The 7,341-nt window shown below is 42.5% G+C and overlaps 1 protein-coding gene and 1 long non-coding RNA gene across 9 annotated transcripts in view; one reads left to right on the top strand and one right to left on the bottom strand.

The window, feature by feature from the left end:
- Positions 1 to 7,341, bottom strand: part of LOC108245755 (transcription factor 4) — a 179,084-nt gene that overhangs the window by 29,210 nt on the left and 142,533 nt on the right. The window lies entirely within an intron of this gene.
- Positions 122 to 1,731, top strand: LOC119617650. Its single transcript, XR_005233997.1, has 2 exons — positions 122 to 899; positions 1,170 to 1,731. It is a non-coding gene; the product is annotated as an uncharacterized LOC119617650 (long non-coding RNA).

Here is a 7,341-nt window from a genome sequence, read left to right as displayed (position 1 = left end):
CTGTGTGTGTCTCTGTGTGTGTGTGTGTGCATAGCGTGCGAACGGCGGGCCGTGACGCCGCCTCGCGCTGCGTGACGTAAACCCTGGAACAGCTGCTCTCTGAGCTCGTCTCGCTCTTCCTGTCCACCAGACCCACAGTCGTTGTCTCCTGAAGACGAACCTCGGAGTGTTTACGTTCAGCTGGAGGACAGATGTTTTCAGAACCAACGAGGAAGAAAAAAAAAAACGACTTCCTGCGCTCGCTGAGAGGAATCATCAAAACCAGAAAACATCTAAAACAAAAACCTCGACTTTTGTTTCTGATTTCCTTTAAACACCAACAAAGACGAGAGACTCTGTCCAGCTCTGTCCTTCAGTCAGGACATGTGGACGTCCTACGAGACGCAGAGACACGTCATGAAGCTCCTCGGGGCTGAACTCATAACTGACTTCAGATTCGTTTCCTAACGACGACGAAACAACCGAGCAGAAATTTATCTGCTGTTTGTGGAACGTTTCTGAGGGACATCATGTCCCCGGATGTCCAATTCACCGGACGCTGGACCGGATGATGGCGTCACAAACATCTGAGGACGATTCTTTCTGGAAACGAGTCACGAGTCTCTGCGGACTCGAACGCCCGGGACTCCAGACCAGCCTGAAACGTGAAACGCTCGGACCGGCTGAGTCTGGGACAGCTGAATAATGTGCGCAGCCAGGAGTACGGGTCAGCAAGTCGCAGCTCAGAGAGAAGAAGAGTTTGATTCGAACCTAAACACACAGATACTTTAATCTGGACTCACTGGTGTCGGTGTGAACGAAAACACAACAACACGAAGCCGGCGTTAACACACGCAGCTCTGCAGACTTCCCACAATGCACCTTGCTTCGGGGCGAGCGCTCCCACAGAAACACAGCAGGTCTGTGAAAAGCATTAAATCTGAACTCAAACTTCCTCTGTGGGAGCAGAAATCTGATCATAAAAACACGTTTATTGACCCGAGCGGGAACACACACACACACACAGCTACACACACACACACACACAGCTACACACACACACACAGAGCTGGTGTTGATCTGCAGAAAATATTTAACCTCATGTCTCAGGAATGGCAGGAATATTTTCCCACTGAACGTGTTGTTGGACGGTTCTGACTGGTGTGTGTGTGTGTGTGTGTGTGAGACAGGCAGGAACAGGTGCAGTGTGTGTGTCTGAGTCCAAAGAATGCAGAGACACAACAGCGGCCCGACTTCCTGCGCACAGAACCGTGGAGGCGTCAGGATTTCCCACAGTCAGTGAACAGGCTCAACTCGAACTTTATCGACAACCAACAAGACGAACAGAACCTCAACAGGAAGTAGTTTCAGGCCCTGCAGGAAGTTCTACAACACGTCCTGGTCGGACTTTTACACAAAACCTGGTTTTTATTTTAAAACGGGACAAATCAGAACCTGGAAGAGGATTTAAATCAGCCTGAAATCAGCAACATGTGAAATCAGTAACATGTGAAGAGGCAACATGTGAAATCAGTAACATGTGAAATCAGCAACATGTGAAACCAGTAACATGTAAAATCAGCAACATGTGAAATCAGTAACGTGAAGAGGCAACATGTGCAACCAGGTTTATTGCTTTCAATCAGAGCGTTGTGATATTTAACATCAGTGTTTTAAAAACCGTCCAGCTGTAATTTCAGAATAAAGGAACTTTAATCTTTATTTCAGAATAAAGTCGAGTCAAACAGCTGCTCTATGTCGAATAAAAATATAATCAAAAAGGTTCAGAACGTCCCGGTTCTGCTCAGGGTCAGAACCGGCCAACCAGCGTGTGAAACGATGATCTACAGCCGGGCCCAGCAGAACCTCTGACGGGGTTCTGCTGGGCCCGGCGGAGAACATGAAACATCACAGACTTCATCAAAGCTTCGGCCGGCATCACCCCGGGCGGCGAATAACATCGCATTCCTCCGGAAACTCGTTCCTGATGGAGCGGGTTGGAAAAAAGCTCCGAGAGTCGGGATCCACAGGGCGAAGACCCGGAGAAAAAAGATCCGTTTTTATGAAGTTTAACAGATAAAAGTTCAGTTTTTAGAAAGTTTAACAGATAAAACTTCAATTTTTAGAAAGTTTAACAGATAAAATCCTTCAAAGTGTTGCGCTCCACTTTAGCATACCTGCTTCCTTTTTAGCTTTCAGCTATTGTTTACCAGTTTTAGCTACTGTTGTAATTTTTAGCTTTTATTTTTTTAGCTTTTTCATTTTAGCTGTTGTTCTGCTGGTTTTACATTTAAACAAAGATTTAGCTAGCTTTTAGCTTTTACCTGTTTTGGTCATTTTAGCTTTTAGCAATTGTTTTGCTAGTTTTAGCTACATTTTTGCTGGTTTTAGTTTGAGCTATTATTTTGATAATTATAGTATTTAGCCACAGCTCTGCTGCTTTCACATTTAAGCCACAACTTTGATGTTTTTTGCTAATTTTCTGCTAATTTTAGCTCCTTTTAGTTTTTACTTTGAAACTCGGCGTTCTCTCTGTACGTCAGCAGAAAAGTCTAAAGTGACTAAAAGCGACTGAACTGATGAAAAGATAAAAACATGAAGTGGAAACAAAACGAGACAGAAACTCAACGGTTCTGTTGGTCAAATAACAAACAGACGGATGAAAGTTGGACGCAGATAAAAAGGACGTAAACGGAAACAAAGGAGGGAAAAATGTGGAGGGGAGGATGAAGAGGAGGAGGAGGAGGAGGAGGAGGAGGCTTTCAGCGTTATTGTCTCCAAATGTGGGCGAAGCTGTTCGACCTCCGCTCTGCTTTTTATTCCTTCAATCCTGGAGGGAAACAAAATCAGACTTTCTGTCTCCAGTTTACCTGAAATGAAAAATCTGTTCAAATCTGACTCAGCTAAATGCTAACACGCTAACATGATTAGCCACACGAGTTCTGAGAACCAGTTGGTTCCATACCTTCTTTATGACAGGTTTTAGCTCCTGGAGCCGATTTTAGGTTAGCTTTTAGCTACTTTCCACTTCAGCCGCCTTTAGCTCTGAAAACTGCTTCAGTGTTTAAAACAACCGTCACGCCTCGCAGCACGAGGTGGAGACGACTCTCAGCTACAACCACAACAAATCAGAATCTGCAGAGTCATCGCTAGTTTTGTGTCAGCCATCTTGAATCGAACTGATTCCAAAGGTTAAAGAGTAAGAAGCTCCTCCCCCTTCCTGGAAGCCCCTCCCTTCTCCAGGAAGCTCCTCCTTCCTTCAGGAAGCTCCTCCCTTCTCCTCCAGGAAGCTCCTCCTTCTCCAGGAAGCTCCTCCTTCCTCCAGGAAGCTCCTCCTTCCTCCAGGAAGCTCCTCCCTCTCGGCTGTATTTTCTAACAGCCTCCAGCTGCTTCTCAGAAGAAACAAAATGGCTCCATTAGAGCTCATAACCACGCCCACAACAACTCCTGACCAATCACACAACACTTGGGTCAAACTCCCAGGAGAAACGGGTTGACCCGGGCCTTGGGTCGAGGAGCTGCGGGAACAAAATGGCGCGGTTATCATCACGTGACCACGAGACCGAAAGACGACTTCCTGTCCTCTCCTGGAGGACGGAGACGATTCGACCCAAACCTGACTTCAACTCTCACCCGAACCCGGACCCAAAGATGGCGCCGCCTGACTTTGGACCTACCAGTCCCGACAAGAAGAGGTCCTACAGACAGAAACATTATCGCCCGCCTGTTTCCTGTTGGCGGCGGCGACAGGAAACACGTGCAGCCGAATCAACGACTTAAACAGGTTCCTCCCTCCCTCCGTCCCGCTCTTCGTCCCCCCTCCTCCTCCTCGCAGGGCTGGCCGCGCTTCATCCGAAGCAGATGTGCTGGAATGCGAACACTCAGAGGAGCAGTCACGAACACTCAGCTGCACCTGCGCCTCCCCTGCTTCACCTCCCCCACCTCGCCGGTTTCACTTTCATCTCCGGCACTCAGCAGCTCACAAACATTGAAGAAGAAGTTTCCCCGACTGCGCTCCAAACAAAGACAGAAACGCAGACTAAAAACTACACCTCAGCGACCACGAAAGCTTCAGGTTGTGTTGACAAATTCCTGAGGCAGAAATGGAAAACATCTGGTCGCCACATGTTAGTATTTATGTTTCACGAAGGCGACGCTTCGAGAAAAGAAACAAAAACGCCTCATTTCCAGTTTCCAGTGGAAGCCAACAAAAGAAAAGTTCGCATTTTAACGTTTTCTACAGAAGTGTGAAGTTTATGGAAATAAAAAAAAGAGTTGCTTTAAAATCAAAGTGACTCGAGTTCAAAATTCCATGGAAACGTTTCCAAAAATCCACCAAGATGCCAACTTCCTGTGACCCGTTTCTACGGAGAAATACGTCTGGGTTTTATAACTCCATTTAACTAAACCCATAAATCATTTGGTTATTTTTACAAATTTGGTTCATGTCGTAAAGTCAGCGTGTTTACCGATCGAGCTGTTTTTATCTTTTCTTGGTGCAAAGTTTCCCAAATCTGGTAAATTCTGAAACTTTAGAAAAATGGATGAATAATAATTATTAAAGTAAAACTACAGAAGTGAAGACCTATAAAGAAAATACAAACAGACATCTTAAACTGACATCTTGGTACCAAATATTAATGTCTTAATGAATTAAATTAGGCTCTTTGAACTCTGAGTTGCTCCTTCAGGGGTTAAATATGTAAATAAAAATTAACTACCAGAAGATTAAATTCCTGCTTTAAGACGAGACGCTCCAGGAGTTTCATGACTTCAGTGTTCTGCGATTGGAACCTTGTAGAACCGTTCTCTGAGGCTGGAGAACCAGGTTTTATGATTCTTTATTGTTTTCATTACCTGCTCAGGTTTTCAGGCACAAAGTGACTCAAACCAACTCCAGACTTGTCTCTGCTTTCGGTCGTGGTTCTGTTTTTTAGATGTATTTTTATAGTTCAGATCTGAAACCGCGGCCTCTGAATCCTCTGAAGGTTAATTACGTTCTTGATTCAAAACACATGGAGATGTGTGTGTGTGTGTGTGTGTGTGTGTGTGTGTGTGTGTGTGGAAAAGCGGAAGGAAATCCCACCCACCACCTCTAAGCAGAGCCCTTTATTCCACCAACCTGCAATTGCACTAATGTGAACCAGATGCGTGCGCGCAGTTTGGAGCAAAGCTGCTTAATTGACTCCATATGATGGAGTCCAGAAAGACTGAGAGACAGTGGGAAAGGACGGAAAGACAGGAAGTTAGAGTGAGGACATGAGGACAAGTTATACATGAAGATATTAGTAACACTTTTAAGATTATTAGTCAGTTTGTAAAACATCCCATTAGCCTAAAAAGTGCAGGTGCAAACGGTCCTTTTCTTAAACAATGAACTTTTAAGCTTAAAGTGATAGTTCAGATTTTTAAAAGCAGGGTTGTTTGGAGGACTATGAACAAATAATATCTTACCTGTTTGGATTAACAGTTTAATTCTAACCAGACTGACGAGCTAACCGCTAATCCCAGCGGTGGATTCTGACGTCCTAAAACAACTCCAAGTTTGGAAATTTCATAGCATTTCATGAGATAACCATTTATAAACACTATCGTTATTAATTCCACTTTGTACGGTTAATCGTATTTAACTCTACGAATATTAGCAGCCGAAATGATCAGCAATGCTAACGCTAACACTTCCTGTCAGATTTGTAAAATATTTCTTCTGGAATAATTGTGTAAAAGTTTCAGAAATAGTGTTTTTGAAACAACCTCCCAGACACGTAGAACCTGAAATCACAACATTTGAGTTCCAAACTGTTGTTTTTTATTTACCGGACGAAGGTTTAGTTCCAAAACAGTAAAACTAGGATTAGTTTAATTCTAGCAGTAATACTAATTCAATATGCAGGATTAAATCTGATTATTTGGATTTGTTTGTCTTTCAACATAACTTTTTAAAAAGACAAACACACATGTAGCGTTAGATGTTTCTTAAATTTTAAACCATTTTCTGAAAAATAGAAAGAAAATGTGCTGAAGTTGGTTCTGTGCTGATGTTCCTGAAGATCTGAGATGGAAAAATCTTAAGTCCTGATTATATTTAGACAAAGATTACCAGCCTGTCCGGTTGTTTTATTGTGAAAAATCAAGAAAATAACCAAACTAATCGGAACAAGTGACAGAAAAAAAGCTTTACAAAAAGAGAGCTTTTTTTTTAAAAGATCTGTCCGGTTATTTAATGTGGAAAAATCTTGAAATTACCAGACAGACAGAAAAAAATAAAAGAAAAAATAAAAAAGCACAAAGAGAGAGTTGTTCGGCTGTTTTACCGGTCTGTCCGGTTATTTCATTATGGAAAAACGTTAAAACAGCCGAACAGACAGAAACAAGTGACAGAAATAGAAGCATTACACAAAGAAGGTACATTTGTGCTGACTTATTTATTTATACAGGTTCATTATATTATTTAAAATGGATTAAGCAACTGAAAGTTACTGAAGAGATAAAAATAAAGCTAGAATGAGAAGAATTAAACAAAGAGAGTGTTTGGATATTTTACCGGTTTGTCTGATTATTTCATTGGCGAAACATTAAAGGAGTCAGACAAACAGAAAGAAACAGGATTATACTCATAACAAGCGTCTTTCCGGTTATTTAACCACTCCGGTCAATCAATGTAGGAATAAAACATTGAAACTGGAGAGAAATGAGATAAAAGTATTATACCAAAGAAGTGTGTCCCATTAATTTAATGTGGGAAAAGATGGAAAAAACATAATAAAGATAAACAACTAATAGAAAAAGAAACATTAGCCAATGTTGATGGTTAGTCTACCGGTCTGTCCGGTTATTTTACAGGTCTGCTTGGTTATTTTACAGATCTGTCCGGTTGTTTTACAGATCTGTCTGGTTATTTTACAGGTCTGCTTGGTTATTTTACTAATCTGTCCGGTTATTTTAGTGAGGAAAAATGTAAAAAAACAAACAAACCTGGACTAAGAGAAACAAGTGAAAGATAAAGATTCATTACACAAAGAAGAGATTGTGTCCAATTATTTTACAGGTCTGTCCGTTGTTTTTTAGTGTGGAAAACTAACCGGACTAAGAGAAACAAGAGAAAGAAAAAGGCATTAGCCAAAGAGAGCAAGCGCTCACACATCTGCAAAAATACTTGGGTGTAATTGAAAACATGCAGCGCCTCCACACTCGCAGTGTTTCACGGACCGACGCATTCCTCAGCTCACTCTGAAACACACGATCTCAGAGCTCCCTGTGGAGTTCGGGCTTCCTGAGGCTTGATTAGAGCCCCCCATGTGAAGACAAGTGGACTCAGTGTGTGTGTGTGTGGGGACGTGGTGCACCTGTGACTGAAGGGGG

The sequence above is a fragment of the Kryptolebias marmoratus genome, linkage group LG14, assembly GCF_001649575.2.
Source record: "Kryptolebias marmoratus isolate JLee-2015 linkage group LG14, ASM164957v2, whole genome shotgun sequence".
Taxonomy (NCBI): Eukaryota; Metazoa; Chordata; class Actinopteri; order Cyprinodontiformes; family Rivulidae; genus Kryptolebias; species Kryptolebias marmoratus.
Note: the sequence above shows the minus strand (reverse complement) of the source record. Positions and strands in the feature narration are given on the sequence as shown.